We start from the raw sequence: 5,443 nt of genomic DNA, 5'->3' as shown, positions 1-5,443 counted from the left end.
GCCGCCGCCCCGCCCCGGCTCGGTACGGCACAGCCCGGCTCGGCACAGCCCGGCCCCGCCTGTCATCCCTCCCCTCCAGCCGGTGCCACGCCGCTGCTCAGCCCCGCCGCACCCCCGGCGTGGCTCCAGTCGCTCTGTGCCGGCGGAGAAATTTCCCCTCCCGCTCTGTCCAGCTGTCGCCCCGTGCAGGAGCATCTCTGCCTCCCTGGGCGCCGCAGCAGCTTCGCACCTGCGCCATCCCTGGCTCCCCTGGTTCCACATGTAGGCATCAATTCGAAGAGGTTGGTATTTTCCGTGTAAAAACCAGAACTACCCATATCAATTCTCTGCGTTTAGGGAAAAAAAAACCTCAAAAAAAACCCCAGCAAACCAACAACAAAAAACCCCAACAAACAAACAAAAAACAAAGGAAGAGAAAACCTAATATGGTTCAAATCCCACTATGGTACATCTGCACCCCCTGTTGTCACCTTGTCACAAGGTACCATAGTGGGATTTGAGCCATAACATCGCAAGTAACAGAGATCACTTAGAGCTCGATTTGCTGGTGATCACCACAGCACACAGGACCCACCTGCACTGGCACAAACCACAAACAGTGAGATTCCCCCGATCCTCCCCAAAACACAAACACACACACACACACACACACACACACACACACACACACACGCACATATGGTGTGGGGGGAGGGAGTGTCTCTGTTTTGGAGGTGAGCTGCTGCCAAGAATGGCTGAAATGCTGCTGCTGGCACCCGTGTAGAGCAGCATCTCTCCGAGGGAGAATTCAATTTGTTTCATATTTTAAGCCTGACTCAGGACGTGCTGGAGCCAGGCAGTGTTCCCTGGGCAGCACGCAGAGGCTGTGAGCCCTTTGTGCTGCACCCACAGTGGCTGCCCAGCTGCCCTGGAAGGGCAGGCATCTCTTCTTGCACATTGTTTTCCAAGTCCTGGATGCATGAAACAGTGGTTTGGAGCCATCCTATCTGACTGAAATGAATATTACTGCTTGAAAAATGCTCAAAGAACCTAAAATTACTGGCAGTACTGTTTGCTGAGATGTGGTGGGAAGTTTTCCTTCATTGCTGGTACATGGTGCTCCAAACCATTGCGTACCACTGCCTGTTTGCTTGCTAGTTTTGCACTTTGAGAATTTATTATTCCTCTTCCTAAGCTCAGCACAGGTCCTGCTTGCACAGTTCATGGGAAGCCATTGCCATTAAACAGGAAAAAGAGCTAAGCATTGCCCATTCAGTTCCCAGTGTTCCAGAGGGGGCCCCCAAAACCTTTTGGAAGTTAGACATGAATGGTCTGAGCAGCTGATGTCTGTATAGATCATGGCCAAGCAAGAAAACAGCCCTGGTACCACCTGGCTGTCCAAACCTGGAGAGGCACAGCCCAACTTTGCTTTGAAGATGCCTCCTGTCCCCTAGGGCTCAGAAAGGCTCTCTTTATGAAGGGAATAATGGTGTTTTTAGCAGCACGTGGGGAATCAATCACACGTGGAGAGCTGGAAGCAAATTCAGTCATGTTACATGCACTCAGCTGAGGCTGTGCTTTTAGCCAAGGTCTCCAGCATGGCTGTGCTGAAGCTCGAGCAGGACACAGAGTGGCATTGGAGGACGGTTTTGCTCAGCTGTTTAGATTTGTTAAGCTCTGCTGGGTTATCTCACAGGCAGGGCCATCTCCTGGACCCGGAGACACCAGGGAGTTGAACTGGCAGTGGGCTGTGTTGCAGCCTAACAGGAGGGATCTGGAGCTGTAGAGCTGCTCAAAAAGTGTTTCTTTGGCTCCACACAGTGGCTCGAATCTGTACAGCTGCCACAGGTCAGACTGCTCTGGTTTTACAGGAGTCAGGGTTAAAGGAAACCAGAGTCAGTTCAAAACAATGGCTTTCACTCACAGTTTTGGTTTGTGAACTCTTCTGCTCCAGCTATTTTCCAGCAGATGCAGAAGTCTGAGCTGGGTTGAAAATTTGTTATATGATTACTTTGCTTTTCTTAGCTATCTCTTATGTGCCCCACAGATGACCCTCACAGACTGAGCCAAACAGAAAGGAACAAAGCCAGAAAGGAGCTGAGCCAGCAAGTATTCAGTTAAGCAAGTGGAGAGGTACCTGGGCAATGCAGGGAAGATGTATATTAGCCAGCCAGGCTTGTTAGACTGGTCCCAAACATACAGGGACTGTGCTGTCCCATGTGGTTTAGTGACAGACAAGGATATATCAGTGAAAGACAGAATTTCTCTTGTTATCTGGGAAGTTGGCTGTCCCAGCAGCCATCTGAGCAGCCCCTGCCCACAAGTCCTCTGCAGCCAGGTGAGTCAACTGCTTCCACTTCCAGCCCAGCAGCAGATGTGGATGGAAGTTCACAGTTTGAGGGAATGAAGTTCTTTTGAGCACTACGCCAGCCAATTCCTTAATTTTCTACATACTGACACAATATGCCCATTTTCTTTAAAGAAAGAGGTGGTTTCCATTTGACTGTGAGACCAGTGTGATGCTCTTAAGTGAAAGCAGCAGTTCCACCACTAGGTAACCACTTCTGTCTCCCTAAAACCAGGAAATTTCAGAAGGAAAGAGAAATCTGATTTCTTCTCAATCTCCCTGCACACCTGCAGCTCTCCAAAGAAGTCACCAACTCACATTTTGCTAGTGTGGCTTCAGCTGCTGCTGGAGCAGCTCATTCCTGCTCCTGATAGGGAGCATCCAGCTGTATTTCACAGCATGGAGTTTCAGGCAGGATGGGCTTCTCCTTCCCTGTGCCCACACTCAGCAATTGTGAGGACCCCAGAGCTGCTCTGCTTTGCATCATCCCTCCTCTCTCTGGCTCCTCTGTCCTTTCACTGCCCATGGATACTGGGGAACAAATGGCCAACAGCTCAGGAAGGGAGGAATGGGCCCAGACACCTTCTAGGCTCATGTTCTCCTTCCCAGGAGCTGCCCCCTCCTGGTTAGGATGAGGGTGATTTCCCAGGGGAAGAGGCTCACAGTAGCAGCAGTGATGTTTCATCTGGAAGGGAACTGCTCTCCTGTCTGAGGCTGGGATCTGGAGAGGGTCTGAGCTTTCCCCAGCATCTCAAGCTGTCTCCAGTTCAGTGTGAGGTGTCAGAAGGACCTGCAAAATTCTGCTGTCCTTCCCAGCTTCCTTCCCAGTGCTGAGCCAGCATTCTGGATCAGCCCAGCTCATGTTGTGGAGCTTCACATGTGGGGTGCAGGCATTACCTCTGCAGGATATCACCTTCCTCCTCCTCAGGCACCAACAATTCCATGGCTTTTATAAAACAGCCAAGCAGGATCAGAGCTCATTTTAGATGTGTTTCCCAACAGGGAAACTGCCAGGCTGCAGCTTGAAGCAACCCCTCCCTCCCCACACACTCAGATGAAACATTGCAACCTCTAAAACAAAAATCTTAGAGACAAACATTTAGGAACTGTCATAGCTCCCAATGGTGTTCCTATTGACAGTCACTCCATTCTCACAGCAATAGGGTGGGTAGGAGCCCACACATCTAGAATATGAGAAGAAAAGCTCTCAGAATGAAACTGATCTGTGTTCATGCTGCAGGGTCTACAGTACAGGGGAGCAGATTTAATCCTCATCAGCCCAGTGATGCAGCACAGGAGAGTCCCTCTCATTTCCCTCTGATGCACTGCATCAGAAACATATCTGAAACTGCTGGGTAATTGGCAGTTATTTTCTTCTAAAGATTCCCCCATATACAGAACAGTCCTGACTGCATGGAATTTTCAGTCTCTTCTGTGAAATTCAGGTGAAGCATTTTTCTGGTTTAATTGGTTCTTCTTTATTCCCCCCTCATCCTCTTGCTATCATCAAGAAAGGGGGGGAGGGAAAGGAAAACAAGAAGAGCCAGGCAAAAATATGCAAATCTCAGAGGCAACAAAAGTCAGAATAATTGTTATAACGATTAACCCTAGGAGTTAATGCCCCTTCAGCAGCAGTATTTGAGTCATGGGGAACCTTAAAAACTTTTTCCTCCTATACTATAGCAGTCAGCTGTTGCTGTAGTCAACTACAGTCATCACCATCTCCTTTATATCCTCTAGATGGTGCTTGTGTATCACATTCTGCACCAAATAAATCATGCTGCCAATCAAGCTTGGGAAATGGATTTGAAGTGCTGTGACAAATCACTAGAATCAAATAGTTGTGGTGGGCACACTGGGTGGCCACCTGGTGCAGGCCTCCCCCAGAGAAAAGGGTTGTCCTCAGCCTCTTTCCAAACAGGAAAACTGAAATTCATCATTAAAATCTGATTGTATTATAGAATTATAGAGTGGGTTGTGTTGGAAGGGACCCTAAATATCATCTTGTTCCAACCCCCCTACCATGGGTAGGGGCATCTTTCACTAGAACAAGGTGCCCAAAGGCTCATCCAACCTGGCCTTGAACACCTCAGGGATAAGACATCCACATGGTATGGCTCCAAAAAAACCTACACAGAAAAAAAAAAAATAGAAGTGATTTTTAGATAAAATAACCACATGAATTATACTTTCCTCACACAGGGGAAAAACAAGATTTTGTGTTTAAGTGTGGTGTTGTAGGAGCACTGATCCACTCATTCATTTTGGCAGGGCCCTTCACAAAGGTCTGTCTGCAGGATGAATGCAGACTGTTAGCATTCCTAAAAGAGCCTCCATGCTTTGTTGCCAGGAAACAACAATGAAGGTGTAGGGCTGCCAGTTTGATGGCAGGGATGCAGGGCAGTGGCATTAATCCCATGCTTTGCAGACATGAGATCTCTATCAAACATGAATGCCAGCACAGCCTGCCATTTTTTCCTGAGTATTGTTTGGCTAATGGATGTATAGAAATGGGGAATACTAGAAGAGCTCAAGCCAATTCCAGCATCATCTCAGGTCTCTGAAAGCCCTCCTCTACCCTGGAGAATTTGGCTTTATGGTATCTTGTGCTCATGCATAAAATATTTGTTTTCTAGGTAAGAAGAGTACAGCTAAGGTGACTTGCATCTGCCAGGATCAGGGGCCATCAAGACTTGTCATTAATTATTAAGCCAAGGGATGCTCATATTTTCACTACAAGAGGGAAAGAAATCAAGATGAGGCTTTTCTAGGTAATCTTGCCTGTGAGCAGAATCAAGACAAGCCTTTGATAAGTCCTAAGGGTGGGGATGCAGTGGTCAGGATTTTATGTGAATTTGAGGGCTTTTATTTTTATTTTTATTTTTTTTTTCTTGTGTGCAGAATCTTCTAGTGTTTGCTCAGGGGCAAAGACATAAGTTTGATATTTATGCATTCATAAAATAATAGACTTTTTAATGGTTTGTTCCATGCAGGGTATTTTATGCTGTCCTGCTGACTTTCAAGGGATTAATCTCTAGTAAGGGTAATGGAACCTTGAAAAATCTTATGATTCTGCTTCCTTGATTTTTAGCACTCCTTCAGAATAATTTGTTCAAA

Source organism: Haemorhous mexicanus, chromosome 3, assembly GCF_027477595.1.
Source record: "Haemorhous mexicanus isolate bHaeMex1 chromosome 3, bHaeMex1.pri, whole genome shotgun sequence".
In the NCBI taxonomy this organism is placed as follows: Eukaryota; Metazoa; Chordata; class Aves; order Passeriformes; family Fringillidae; genus Haemorhous; species Haemorhous mexicanus.
This window is presented reverse-complemented; position numbering follows the sequence as displayed.